The sequence below is a fragment of the Canis lupus genome, chromosome 8 (genome assembly GCF_048164855.1).
Source record: "Canis lupus baileyi chromosome 8, mCanLup2.hap1, whole genome shotgun sequence".
Classification (NCBI taxonomy): Eukaryota; Metazoa; Chordata; class Mammalia; order Carnivora; family Canidae; genus Canis; species Canis lupus.
In genome coordinates this window covers 34,678,940-34,694,709 of record NC_132845.1, presented here as the reverse complement: position 1 = coordinate 34,694,709, position 15,770 = coordinate 34,678,940, and the positions used below count along the sequence as shown (strand labels likewise).

Here is a 15,770-nt window from a genome sequence, read left to right as displayed (position 1 = left end):
TCCCATTGTGATAGTATTTGTGGATAGGGCTTTTGTAATCAAAAGGTCAAGAGAGTGGAGCACTCATGAATGAGATTAGTGCCCTTATAAAAAAAAGACCTGAAGGGCAGCCTCACACACAAAGACACAGTGAGGTGACAGCCCTCTAAGAACCAAGAAATGGGCCCTCGCCAGACACAATCTGCTGGCACCCTGATTTTGGACTTCCCAGCTTCCAGAACTGTCAGGAATAAATGTTTCATTTAAGCAACCCAGTTTATGATATTTTGTCCGCTTGAGTTGACTAAGACACCAACTTAATCCAAACCCCTAAAATTTACACAGAAGAAATTCCAAGAAATGCAAACTCTTGGTCAAACTATAAATCATACAAAGAAACAAGGCGTCTTATATAAGAATTAGTGGGGGAAAAAAGCAAAATCAAACTCATAAAGACATTGAAATTGGAATTACCAATCATAGAGTCATAAATATGTTTAATAGATTTAAAGCAATTAAATAGAAGATTGAAAATATAAATAATGAGCAAAGTTCTGCCAAAAATGAACAGGCAGGTTTTAAAAAGAATTCAAAAAAACTTCTAGACTTAAAAAAAAAGATATATAGGGGCAACTGAGTGGCTCAGTGGTTGAGCATCTGCCTTTAGCTCAGGTCGTGATCCTGGGATTCTGGGTTAGAGTCCCACATCAGGCTCCCCGTGGGGAGCCTGCTTCTCCCTCTGCCTGTGTTTCTGCCTGTCTCTGTGTGTCTCTCATGAATAAATAAGTAAAATCTTTAAAAAAAAAAAAAAGACATATAATAACTAGAATTTAAAAGTCAATAGGCAGGGGGCGCCTGGGTGGCTCAGTCAGTTAAGCATCCAACTCTTGATTTCCACTCAGGTCATGGTCTCAGGGTTGTGAGACTGAGCCCCACTCCAGGCTCTGCACTGGGGATGGAATCTGGAACCTGCTTCAGATTCTCTCTCTCCCTCTGTCCCACCCCCCACTTGCTCTCATGCTTTCTCTCTTAAAAAAAAAAAGAAAAAGAAAGAAAGAAAGTCAGTGGGCAGGTTTAACAGCAGATTAGATATGGTGAAGAGAAAATCAGCAAACTGAAAGATAGAATCAAATTAATTTTTTCATATAAAAGTGAAACATAGAGGATAGAAGATCTAACATGTGTCTAATCAAAATTCTAAAATGAGAAGAAAAATAGACAATAATTTACACAAGATTTTAAAAAGAGAAAAAGAAAAAAGATATTTACACATAAGATAATGAAAATGCAGAGCACCAAAAACAAAGAAGTAGCTTTGTATCAAGTACAAGAGAAAGAGCTGACTACTTCTAATGAAACAACACTTAGCTGGTGACTTTGCAACTGTAAAAATATAAGCCAAAAGAATGTACTGAGAGAAAAATGACTGTCAACCTAGAATTATTTAACCAATGCAGATATCTTCTAAAAATGAGATTGAAATAAAGGCATTTTTAGGTAAACAAAAACTGGTTTTGCCATCACAGACCCTCACTAACTGAAGTTATAAAGGTTATCCTTCAAGAAGGAAAATGATCTTGGATAAAGATGCAGAAAGCAGATGATAACCACAGTAAGTGGCAAATATGTGGATAATACTATAAACCAATGTCATTGCTCTTTCTTGCCTTGTAGATTCTTTCATTCATCTGTTCAAGAACACATGTGTTTAAATACCTATTATGTGCTAAACACTATATTAGGGGCTAGGGACATAGCAGCAATTTTATTGCATTTCCATATGACTTGAAAACCCCTCTGATGTTAACACTGCTGATATTGGCACTTCCTTGATCATTTCCCAGTGCCCTGGAGAAGGGAGAGAGCCTTGAATACACATAGTACTACAATGTGCAAGGTTGTTAAGATAGCCCAAGCTTAGTGTTTTGTTTTGTCTTGTTTTGTTTTAAGATTTTATTTATTTATTTGAGAGACAGAGAAATAACAACAGAAAGAACAACCAGGAAGGAGAGGGAGAAGCAGGTTCTTGATGGAGCAGAGAGAAGCAGGCTCTCAACTGAGCAGAACCCTGGGACACGATCTGAGCTGAAGACAAACACTCTACTGATTTGAGCCACCCAGGTGCCCCTTGTTTTGTTTTTTAAGGTAAAGCTACAGTGGTTGGACGTTCCTCTAAATTATAAAGAACTCCATTGAGTCCAGGCAAATTTGAATAATCCAGGAGAAAACACTTGTTTCTTCCCTTTTCAACAAAGTCTATCAGAGAATAACAGTGCTCCCTTAACAGAAACCAAGAATATTAGATGTAGAAGTTCCTCAGCAAGAATGTGGACTTGGTAGAAGTTCCTCAGCAAGAATGTGGACTTTTGGAATAAAAGAGGGAAAAAATGAGGGGAAAGAGCTTTCCAAAGGAACACCTAAGAAAAGGGGCATGGGAAGGAGACCTCAAAATCCAGGAGAAACAGCCTATTAACAGACTTAATCTTCTATTTGAAATATAGAATGACTTAATAGGGGTGCCTGAGTGGCTCAGTTAGTTAAGCATCCAACTCTTGGTTTTGGCTCAGGTCATGATCTCAGGGCTTTGAGATAGAGCCCCATGTCAGGCTCTATGCTCAGTGGGGAGCCTACTTCTCTCCTTCTCTCTCTAACTCTGCCCCTTTCCTCTCTCTCTCTCCCTGTCTTTCTCTCAAATAAATAAATCTTTAAAAAAAGAATGTAGAATGATTTAATAAATAATAATAACTAAGAATTATTGATGCTAAATATATACCAGCATTGTTCTGAGCACTTAGATATTTGAAGATTATACCTGGACCCTCATTGGTAATAGGAACTAAATGGACTAATACATATAAAGTGTTTAAGACAATGCCTTATGCATAATAAGTATCTTTACAACCATGTGACACAAGTATTAATAGCATATTCATTTTACAGAATCTTAAGTTGATTCCCTAGAAGCAGGTCCTGAAACAAGGATTAAATATGCATGATTTATTGAAGAAGAGCTTTCAGGATGAACCTGTAAGAAAAAGAGTAAAACAGGATAGTGAACAGAAAAGGGTCAAGTAAGAATGGATCTTAGAAAATCTTAGCCTTGGTCTGACTCATACAGGGAAGTCTCTAGAGTCTAGAGCATGAACCATAAAATTAGCCCCCCACTTTACAGAAGAGTGGCAGCTTTTTGTATCTCCATATTGGGATGGGGTGGGGTATAACTTCCCCAGCTCCTTGTAGTGCAAACTCTACAGAGAGAAGGACAGCTATAATCCTTAACAGCCAACCTCACAGGTCTGGGAGATGAAGGTACTGGTGAGTAAAGGGTATCCAGACAGGGCACCTAAGCAGCATACACCACAGCTGGCAAATGGCAGAGCCAGTCTGTCTCAGGGGCTAGGCTTTTAACCTCTCCGTATGTTGCTTCTTATAAAGTCAAAAGGAAGATGACAAATGAAACATGTGATAGACAAAGGGTTAATATTAAATACTTATATTTTAAGAGCTCTTACTATGAAACAACCCAACAGAAAAAATGGCAACAACCCAATAGAAAGGAAAGGCCAAGGACTAACACTTTAGAATGGAATTTTAAGAGCCCACAATAAGCCCACATATGAACTTCAGCATCACTAGGGTTTAAATAAACTCAAAACAATGGGATACTTTTTTTGCCTATCAAATTGTAGATGAAAAAGGGTGATAATACTCAATATGATGAAATTAGTCCTCTCACATATTGCTGTTGGGGCTGGAAATTGATATAATCATTTTGAAGGAAGGTTCTGTAATATATATCAAAAACTTTAGCACCTCTGGACCAATTCCAGAGGTAATAATTCCATTTTTAAGGACTTTACCTACATAAATGATCAGACAAGTGTGCAAAATAAATGTACCAGTGTTCATCACATTCAGCACCCAACCATTTAAATATGGAAAGATTAGACACAATTTATATGCCCAGAGATTAGTGAAAACAGTACTTGTTCACCCATACAATGGAATATTACACAGCCATTAAAAATTATGGCTTAATACACAGTCTACCCAGGGAATGACCATACACAAAACCATTCCTTCAAGTTTAGGAGAAGTAGCTGTTTTGCCTAATTTATAGAAACAAACAGGACATCAAGCAAAATGAAGAGACAGAAGAATATGCTCCAAATAAAAGACAAGACAAAACCTTGAAAAAAGAGCTAAATGAAACAGAGATAACCAATCAACACAAGAGTTCAAAGTAAAGGTCATAAAGATGCTCACTGGACTGGAGAAAGGAGGGATAAATTCAGTGAGAACTTCAACAAAGATTTTTTAAAAAGAACCAATCAGGCATCCCTGTGTGGCACAGCGGTTTAGCGCCTGCCTTTGGCCCAGGGCGTGATCCTGGAGACCTGGGATGGAATCCCACATCGGGCTCCTGGTGCATGGAGCCTGCTTCTCCCTCTGCCTATGTCTCTGCCTCTCTCTCTCTCTCTGTGTGTGACTATCATAAATAAATAAAAAATTTTAAAAGAACCAATCAGAATTGAATAATACAATAACTGAAATGAAATATACATTAGAGGAAATCAATTGTAGATTGGAAGATGGAGAAGAACAGATCAGTGATCTGGAAGACAGGGTAATGGGAAGTACATAAACTGAACACCAAAAAATGAAAAAGAACAAAAAACAAGAGGTTAGAGGATCTCTTGGATAACATAAAGTGAGCAAGCATTTGCATTATATAGATGCCAGACGGAGAAGAGGGAAAGAACGGGGCAGAAAACTTATCTGAAGAAATAATAGCTTAAAAATTCCCTAAGCTGAGGAAGAGTATAGATATAAGGTTCAGGAAGCACAGAGAGTTCCAAACAAGATGAAGCCAAGGAGAACCATACCACAACATAAAACAATTAAAAAATATATCTACAAAATTAGTTAAAGGGACTCACAAAATAAAAAGATGTGAAATATGACAACATATACATAAAATGTGGTGGGGGGTAAAAATGAAATTCTTTTAGAATATGTTTGACTTTAAGTGGCCATCAATTTAATAGAGACTACTATATACTTAAGATGTTATATATAAACCTCCTGGTAGCCACAAACCCAAAGCCTATAATAGATACCCTAAAAATAAAGAGAAAGAAAGCCAAGTATAACACTAAAGAAACTCATCAATCACAGGGAAAGAGAGCAAGGGGAAAAGGGAACAGGGAACTAAAAAACAACAACAACAAAAAAAACGAGAACAATTAACAAAATGGCAGTAAGTATATACCTATCAATAATTCCTTTACATGTAAATGGTCTAAATAATGGCCTAAATTCTCCAGTCAAAAGATATAGGGTGACAGCAGGGATGAAAAAATAAGACCTACCTACCCACCCATATGCTGCATGCAAGAGATGTCGTTCAGAGACCAAAAGACACCTATAGACTGAAAGTGAAGGAATGGATAAAGATATTCCATGTGAATGAAAACAGGAAAAAAATAAAGAGCCAGGGTAGTAATACTTATACAAAATGAACTTTATTTTTTTCTTTTTACTTTTCTGACATTTAAAATTTTTAATTTCAATTAACATATAAAATGAACTTTAAAACAAAGATTGAGGGACGCCTGGGTGGCTCAGCGGTTGAGCATCTGCCTTGGGCTCAGGGTGTGAACCCGGAGTTCTGGGATCAGGTCCCACATCGGGCTTCCTGCGTGGAGCCTGCTTCTCCCTCTGCCTGTGTCTCTGCCTCTCTGTCTGTCTCTCATGAATAAACAAATAAAATATTTAAAATCAATCAAACAAACAAAGATTGAGGGATGCCTGGGTGGCTCAGCGCTTGAGCATCTGCCTTCAGCTCAGGGCATGATCTTGGGTCTGGGGATCAAGTTCCACATCGGGTTCCCTGTGAGGAGCCTGCTTCTCCTTCTGTCTATGTCTCTGCCTCTCTCTCTGTATCTCTCATGAATAAATAAATAAAACAAAGATTGAAGAGGCACCTGGATGTCTCAGTAAGTTAAACACTTAACTCTTGATTTTAGCTCAGTTCATGATTTCAGTATTATAAGATTGAGCCCTGCATTAGGTGCCCTACTCAGAGGTGAATCTGCTTGAGATTCTCTCTCCCCCTCTGCCTTACACCCCACCTCCCCACTCTCTCTCAAATAAATAAATCTTTTTTTTAATATTTTATTTATTTAGTTATTCATGAGAAACACAGTGAGAGAGAGAGGCAGAGACACAGGCAGAGGAAGAAGCAGGCTCCATGCAGGGAGCCTGACATGGGACTTGATCCCGGGACCCCAGGATCACACCCTGGGCTGAAGGCAGGTGCTAAACTGCTGAGCCACCCAGTCGTCCCAATAAATAAATCTTTAAAAAAAAAAGATTCTCAAAAAATAAAGATTCTCTCTCTCCCCCCTCCCCCACCTTCTTTCTCTCAAAAAAAAAAAAAGAAAGAAAGACTGCAGCAAGAGACAATAAGGGTATTCATAATGATCAATTCCAATAAGAGGATATAACAACTGTAAATATTTATGCACCCAACATTGGAACATCTAAACACATAAAGCAAATATATGTAATGGAAAAATTGACAGTAATACACTAATAAGTAGAGAACTTTAACACCCCACTTAGATCAATGAATAGATTATCCCAGCAGGAAATCAATAAGGAAACTGTGTCTTTGAATGACTAATAGATCAGATGGACTTAAAAAATATATACAGAATATTCCCTTCAAAAACAACAGCATACACAATCTTTTCAAATGCACATGGAAGATTCTCCATGACAAATCACATGTTAGGTGACAAAACAAGTCTTAATACATTTAAGGAGCTTTAAATCATATCAAGTATCTTTTCTGCCCACAATGGTATGAAACTAGAAATCAATCATAAGAGAAAAACTGGAAACAGCACAAACACATGAAGGCTAAACAACATGCTAAACAATCCATGAGTCAGAAGAAATAAAAGGAAATTTAAAAATACAGGAAGACAAATGAAAATGAAAACACAACAGTCCAAAATCTTTGGATGCAGTGAAAGCAGATCAAGAGGGAAATTTATAGTGATACAAGCCTACTTCAAGAGACAAGAAGATCTTAAACAATCTAACCTTATACATAAAAAAAAAAAATGGAAAAAGAAGACCAAACTCCAAAGTCACTAAAGGAAAGGAAGTAATAAAGATCAGAGCAGAATTAGGGACCCCTGGGCGGCTCTGTTGGTGAGGCATCTGACTCTTGATTTTGACTCAGATCATGATCTCAGGATAGTGAGATTGAGCCCTATGTTGGGCTTTACACTCAGCAGGGAGTCTGCTTAAGATTCTCTCCCTCTACCCTTCCCTCCTCAAATAAATAAAAGTAAATATAGTTTTTAAAATATCAGAATTAAATGAGAGACAAAAAAAAAAACCCAGTGAAACCAAGATCTAGCTCTTTGAAAAGAAACAAAATTAATAAACATTTAGCAAGATTCATCAAGAAAAAAAGATAGGACATGAATAAATAAAATCAGAAATGAAAAAGGAGACATAACAACCAGCACAATAGAAGTACAAAAGATTATAAGCAACTACAATGGAACATTATATGCCAATAAATTAAACAACCTAGGAGAAATGGATACACTCCTAGAAGCATACAACCTTCTAAAACTGAATCAGGAAGAGGTAGAAAATCTTAATAGACTGATTACTAGTAATGAAATTAAATTGGTAACAACTCCCAACAAACACAGCTCCAAGATCAGATGAATTCACAGGTGAATAGTATCAACCAATTAAAAAAGACTTAAGATCTATTCATTTCAAACTATTCCAAATAATATAAGAGGAAGGAAAGCTTCCAAATACCATTCTATGAGACCAGTATTACCCTGATACTAAAACCAAAGACACTACAAAACAAACAAACAAACAAACAAAACAAAAAACAAAAAACTACAGGCCAATATTCCTAATTAATATAGATGCAAAAATTCTCAACAAAATATTAGCAACCCACATTCAATAACATGTTAAAAGGGTCATATACCAAGATCAAATAAGATTTATTTTAGAGATGCAAGGATGGTTCAATATCTGCAAATCAATCAGTATAAAAAACACATTAACAAAATGAAAGATCACACAATAATCTCAGGTGCAGAAAAAGCCTTTGACAAAATTCAACATCCATTCATGATAGAAACTCTCAAAAAAGTGTTTTTATTTTAAAGTATATTGTTTCTCCTTTTTTTTTAAAGCTTTCATTTTTATGTAATCTCTATACCCAATGCTGGCCTCTAACTCATGATTCTGAGATCAAGAGTTACCTGCTTCACTGACTGAGCCAGCCAGGTGCCCCCAAATAGTGGGTTTAGAAGAACATATCTCATGCTTGCTTCGGCAGCACATATACCAAAAATTGGAATGATGGACACTTGAGTTCTTTCCATATATTGGCTATTGTAAATAATGCTGCAATAAACATAGGGGTACATATATCTTTTCAAATTAGGGTTTTCATTTTCTTTGGGTAAATAACCAGTAGTGGGAATACTGGAGCATATGATATTTCTATTTTTAATTTTTTTGAGAAATCACCATACTGTTTTCCACAGTGACTGCACCACTTTGCATTCCCACCAACAGTGCACAAGTGTTCCTTTTTCTCTGTATCCTCACTAACACTTTTTATCTCTTGTCTTTTTGATACTAGCCATTCTGACTCATGTGAGGTGATATCTCATTGTGGTTTTGATTTGCATTTCCCTGATGATTAGTGACGTTGAGCATTTTTTCATGTGTCTATTTGCCATCTGTATGTCTTCCTTGGAGAAAATTTCTTTTTTTTTTTTTTTTTTTTTTTTTTTTTTTTTTTTTTTTTTTTTTTTAATTTTTATTTATTTATGATAGTCACAGAGAGAGAGAGACAGGCGCAGAGACACAGGCAGAGGGAGAAGCAGGCTCCATGCACTGGGGGCCTGACGTGGGATTCGATCCCGGGTCTCCAGGATCGTGCCCTGGGCCAAAGGCAGGCGCCAAACCGCTGCGCCACCCAGGGATCCCCCTTGGAGAAAATTTCTATTCCGTTTCTCTGCTCATTTTTAATTAGATTATTTGTTTTTCTGATGTTGAGTTGTATAAGTTCTTTATGTATTTTAGATATTAATCCCTTATTGGATATATCATTTGCAAATATCTTCTCCCATTCAGTAGGTTGACTTTTTGTTTTGTTGATGGTTCTTTCCTTTGTGCAAAAAGCTTTTCATTTTGGTGTAGTCTCAATAGCTTATTTTTGTTTCCCTTGTCTAAGGTGAGGACATATCTAGAAAAATATTGCTAAGATTTATGTCAAAGACATTATTGTCTATATTTTCTTTTGGGAGTTTTATAGTTTTGGATCTCACATTTAGGTCTTTGACCCATTTTTAGTTTATTTGTATGTATAGTCTAAAAAGGTGATCCAATTTTATTCTTTTGCATGTAGCTGTTCAGTTTTCCCAGAATCATTTATTGAATAGACTGTCTTTTCTCCATTGTATGTAATTGGTGGTTGTCAGAGAGAAGGGGTGGGTGTTATTGAGCAAAACGTGTTTAAGGATAGTGGGAGGTACAGGCTTCCTTTCATGGAATGAATAAGTCACAGGGATGAAAGGTACTGCATAGAGAATATAGTTAATGGTATTATAATAGGGTCATAATGTAACATTTGGTAGTTATACTTGTAGTGAGAATAGCATAATATATAGAGTTGTTGGAATCACTATGTTGTACACTTGAAACGAATGTAACATTGTCAACTATACTTCAAAAAAAAGATGGCTTAGATGTATCCTGGTTGACACAAATACAATATGTTGAATTGAGTTCTTACATTTTCTAACACCTTTCATAATGAACATGTATTATTTTTGTAATAACAAAAAAATAGTCATATTGTGGATAATAGTTAAATGAGCAAAGGACTGAGAGAATTCACAAATGAAAAAATTAAAGAGCTAATAAACATATGAAAAATGTCTAGACTTTCTAGTCATCAAAGTACTGCAAACTGAGACAACACTGAAATACTTTATTTGTTGACAAAGATTTTTTTTAAATGCCACTGTTCAGTGTTACAGAGCATATCAAACTATCATTGCCATGTTGCTGGTGAGAATATATGCTTGTACAGACTTCTTGAAATCATTATTAGGAACATTACAATTTTTATACTTGTCCTAATACTTGCTCACCTAAGAATTTATCCCAAGGAAATAATTTAAAATACAGGTAAAGATAAAAATTTTGAAAACTGGAATCAATCTAAATATCTGTTGTTAGGAAAATGATTAATTACAGTGTAGCCATGTAGTGGACAGAACTATTAAAAATAAACATTTATTTCAAAGTACAATAACATGGGGAAATGTTCTTTATGTTTAGTGAAAAAAAGCATGTTGCAAAATTGCTTAATTTATTATGATCACAACGATGTAAAACATGTTTAATAAACACAAAAGAATTATGCAAAAGCCATCTGAGTCTGGACATTTCTGTACTTTTCTCATTTTATACAATAAGCTAAAAGCATCAAGCAATAAAAAGGTTAAAACTAAGAAAAAATACTATGGATTTGAACATTCCCCCACAAGCGTGCTCTCTGTTACTTCCTTCTGGTGGCTTTCTATAAAAAAAAATACATAGAAAAAATAAAAAATAAAAAAAGACATATATATGAAACAGGCGTAAATTCTTAGGGGTCAGGGGATAACAGTTTAGGAGTTTGGTAGAGTTGAGGGAATCTGCCCTACACTAGGGTGACTAATCATTCTCAGACTGAGGGCATCCCAGGATGCAGAACTTTCTACTTTAAATCCAGGACAGGAATTGGAAAGGGCAAGTGAGCAAGGCAACACTTTAGGATTCGTGGAACAAAGAAAATAGGTTTAAGAAGCCTTTCTGAGAAAGAAAAGCAAGTGGTAGTTCAGGGCTTTAACCAGGAAACACCCTGTGTTCTTTTACTGGGTTAACTTTTGGGGTTCTCTAAAGTTGAAGTGTTCAATATCATGGCTTAACAGTAGATCTGGAGGCTGCCTGTTAGCAAGGCAATCAAGTGCTTTTAATTCACGTGGTGTCATGTACAAAACAAGTTGCACAATGAAACTTACTTACTATCCTGTTATTCCAAATATCACTTAGTAGGATGGATTGCTTAGAAAGGACTATGATGACTACCCTGGCAGTCTCCTGTGTGTTGAACTTCTAAGAGTCTATTTGCCTTTAGGATAATATGCATGCTCAGATGTTCTTCTCTGAAGATTATACCCATTATTTTATGACACTTTTATCAGTCTTAATTATGGGATTGCAGATGTGCCCAGAGGTTCCCTTGACAGCAAATTGCACAAATCTAAATTGTGGTCATTTAGAACTCTTTCTACTTTAGTGGCTAGACTCCACCTCAGTAAGTGTCACAGTTGGTCCTCCCCAACCATTTTTTTTTTCATCAGTAGGACCTCAGTAGGATCCTGATCTCAGAGACATAAAGGACTAAGTAACTTTTTAGAGGTTCCTCACTTCCCAGTTGGCTCAAATTCCTTCTAAGAAACCAGGTATGGTCATCCTACATTTACTTGCTAGCTTGCTAAAAGGATTACGAAGAGTAGGTCTTTCAAAAATAGTGAGCAACATTTCAGATCAGTGTCTATGAATGCCCCTCGTTGCTTCTACTCACAACCCAGCCCTGAACCACAGGCTTTTTAAAAGACATTTTTGAGTTCTCAGAGTTTCCAAAACCCATTTAAAAGGCTTATAGAAGTTCTTTCCATCAAGCTAGGCATAAGGGTTTTTTCAGTCCAGCTTCCTCAACTAAACTTCTACATGTACCTGCCCTTCACTTAGGGGAAAAGGAGGAAGAGGGGGAAAGAAGATTTGATATTTATTGAACACCCTCCATGTGTCAGACGCTGAGCAAGATACTCTATGTACTTCTGTCATCAAATTCCTATAAGCACCCTTTATCCTCATTTTGTGGATGAGGAAACTGAGGTGTAAATCACTTAGATAACTTATTCAAGTTCTCAATTAATAAGGAATAGAGAGCTAAGAGTCTGTTTTATAGAAATGTGTGCTCTTTCCACCTTCCTCAAACAGCCAAATGGGTCTTCCTTTCTGCTTGCCTTCCTCCTCCTTCCGTCTTCTCTCTCTTCTTCATTCCACCAACATTTTAGAATTGTAATAAAGGCTATTAGAGAGATACGCAGAATGCTCTGAAAGCTTCTTAGGGGAAGCAGGCCTAATAAAGGAGATGAGGGAAGGTTCTAGGAAATGACATACTGAGGGATATGTAAGAAATAACCAGGCAAAGGGAGGAAGGTGGAGCAGTCACTCTGGGCAGAGTGAACAGCATGAAGTGAAGGTCCCACAGTGGGAAGGAGACCAGGTATCTGAGGAATATGAGATGAAGGGGAGACAGTAAGAGGGAAGAGTGACACTTGCCTAGTGAGAGAGATAGGGACAAGGAGAGCGAGTGTTTGCAGCTGGGGGAGAGGACTTTGGCCCTTCCCTGAATGCACCTCCACTCACCTGAAGCACTGAAGAAAAGTATTTTTAGTCTTTACAGAGAAAATACTTTTTATCTTTACAGTAGTATTTTTAAAAATTAAAGCCTTATTGGCACGCTGGAGGTGATCATTCTTTGTACGGGGCTGCTCTGTACCTAGCTTCCCTCTTGGTCTCCAGGTACTAAATACCAGGAGCACCTTCCGAGTCAGGCAGCACTGTGGTAACCAGAAACACCCTACAGTTTCTGAACCCCTCTGCAATGGTCCTGCCTCCTGCTGAGAACCATTGCTCTCCTTGGGGCTGCAGTTGCGTCATTGCCACCAAGGTCATGACCATGTTTTATCCCTTCATCTACCAATAGCCAAACTCCTCTTTTCGTGGATGTCCTTCCCTACATACACCCTAATGATGGAGTTTGTTCTATGACATACTGGGAGCATTTCTAATTCCATGAAATAACTGTTGAGTCTCTGCTATATGCCAAGGTCAGGAGTACAGGTAGGCCAGTGACAGAAACAGAAGTGAAACGATTAGTTATAATATGGTGGGGAAAGTGTAGCCGAGAATGGTTATCTAGGAACTGGAGGTGGCGGAGGAGGAGGTGATGGCTTCCCCTGGCCAAGGAAGCTGAGAGGAGGGCAGTACATTTTATGGAGACATAAAACACCAGGTGAGCTTGGACAACTATAAATAGTTTGGCATTGTTGAAGCATGAATTTCAAGTCCAGGTGTAGTAGGAAGACAGGTTGGAGAGGCAAGAGGCCCACACAGTTCACAAAGGGCTTCATATGCCAAGCTAAGATAAGCTTAGATAATATGCAAAATAAACTCCCAAATGTATTATACTTGCAAATCTTCAATCATCCTGAAATGATAACATCTGGATGAGGTGTGTAAGAATTTTCTGCAGAGCTATATAGATCAGGTTATTTTGCAGGGTGACACAAGTTTTTCTTTAGCTCTTTCACCTCATTATGAAGTCCTTGTGAGCCTTGGAGGTTTTGAAGTTTCTTTTCATGTATTTTTTAACAGCTTTATTGAGCTGCAATTGACATATAATAAATAGCACATAAAGTACACAATTTTTCAAGTTTGACATTTGTATGACATATTTATACATCTGTGAAACCAACACCACAATCAATATATCCATCAATCCAAAGGAGGTGGATGGGGGATGCGGTAGCTAGGTGATGGGGATTAAGGAGGGCACTTGTGATGAGCACTGGGTGTTGCATGTAAGTGATGAATCACTGACTTTTTTTAAAGATTTTATTTATTTATTCATGAGAGACACAGAGAAATGCAGACACATAGGTAGAGGGAGAGGCGGCTCCCTCTGGGGAGCTTGATGCAAGACTCGATCTCAGGACCCCGGGATCACCACTTGAGCCAAAGGCAGATGTTCAACTCCTGAGCCACCCAGGTTTCCCTGAATCACTGGCTTCTACTCCTGAAACCAATATTGCACTATGTATTAACCTGATAGGAACAGATACTACACTTGATCTTAGCCAAAAGACCAAGAAGCAATTACACTGTGCATTAACCAACTAGAATTTAAATAAAACTGAAAAAGTTGCTGAGTGAAGTAAGTCAATCGGAGAAAGACAAACATTATATGTTCTCATTCATTTGGGGAATATAAATAATAGTGAAAGGGAATATAAGGGAAGGGAGAAGAAATGTGTGGGAAATATCAGAAAGGGAGACAGAACGTAAAGACTGCTAACTCTGGGAAACGAACTAGGGGTGGTAGAAGGGGAGGAGGGCGGGGGGTGGGAGTGAATGGGTGAAGGGCACTGGGGGTTATTCTGTAAATTGAACACCAATAAAAAATAAATAAATAAAAATTAAAACAAAACAAAACAAAACAAAAAAAACTGAAAAAGTAAATTAAAAAACTATATATATTCATCAATACTAAAAATGTTCTTATGTCCCTTGGTAATCCTTCTCCGGGCCTGCATCCCAACCCCAGACAACCAGTGATTTGCTTTCTGTCACTGTATACTACTTTGCATTTTTTGAATTTTATATAAACATGTACTCTCTTTTGGCTTATTTCAAATGGCATAATTATTTTGAGATGCATCCAGGTGGTTGCATGCATAAATAGCTATAATTTATGGTTTTTTATTTTTAAAATTATTAATTAATTAATTTATTTATTTAGGTGGGCAGCAAAGCAAAGTTTATTGAGCGATTGTACAAAGCTCCCGTAGAGGGAGGGGACCCAAGAGGGTTGCCCAATTTTTTATTTTTTATTTTATTTTTAAAGATTTTATTTATTTATTCATGAGAGACACACAGAGAGAGAGGCAGAGACACAGGCAGAAGGAGAAGCAGGCTCCATGCAGGGAGCCCAATGCTGAACTTGATCCCAGGACCCTGGGATCATGCCCTGAGCCAAAGGCAGACGCTCAACCACTGAGCCACCCAGGTGCCCCAATTTTTTTTTATTTTTTAAAATACATTTTATTTGTTTACTTATCTGAGAGAGAAAGAGAGAGTGCACACTCATGAGTAAGAGGGGAGGGGGAAGGGCAGAAGGAAGAGAGGGAGAAAGACAAGCAGATTCTGCACTGAGCATGAGCACACAGGGTTTGATCTCATAACCCTGAGACCAGGACTCTGAATCCAAGAGTCAGTCACCTAACCAACTGAACCACCCAGGTGTGCCAATCATTTACTGTTTTTTTTTTTTAACTTTATACTTTTGAGATATGTCCTCCTAAAGTATTTACTGTATCTCAAAAAGTTTGCTCCATGAGATGACAAAGCTCTATTTTAGGAGTGGCTTTGTGGGTAACAGGTACAAGAGAAGAAATGATGAGGCATAGATCCTGGTTTTCTAAGAACTCTCCAAAATATAAAATATAGTACTGTGATAAGCAAAATAATGGCCCCCAAAGATGCCTACATTTTAATCCGTGGAACCTTTGAATATGTCACTTTACAGGTCAAAAGAGGTTTTGCAGATGTGGTCCAGTTAGGGACTTTGAGGGGACGAGAGCATCTTGGATTATCTAGGTGGACCCATTTTTGTAATCACAGGGGTCCTGTGAAGTTAAAGGGAGGTATGAGGGTCAGAGTCAAAATGAGATTTGAAGATGCTATGATGTTGGCTTTGAAGATGAAGAAAGTGGCCACCACTCAAGGAATGCAAATCACCTTTAGAAGCTGGAAAAAGCAAGGGAATGGATTCTCCACTAGAGCCTTCAGAAGGAATGCAGGCTGCTGACACCTTGATTTTAGCC

General features: G+C 37.5%; 1 protein-coding gene and 1 pseudogene across 1 annotated transcript in view; one reads left to right on the top strand and one right to left on the bottom strand.

Annotated features, from left to right (window-relative positions):
* The window catches only part of AKNAD1 (AKNA domain containing 1), a 72,223-nt gene that overhangs the window by 3,035 nt on the left and 53,418 nt on the right, over positions 1-15,770 (top strand). The window lies entirely within an intron of this gene.
* LOC140639254 (U2 spliceosomal RNA) lies at positions 13,893-14,044 on the bottom strand (annotated as a pseudogene).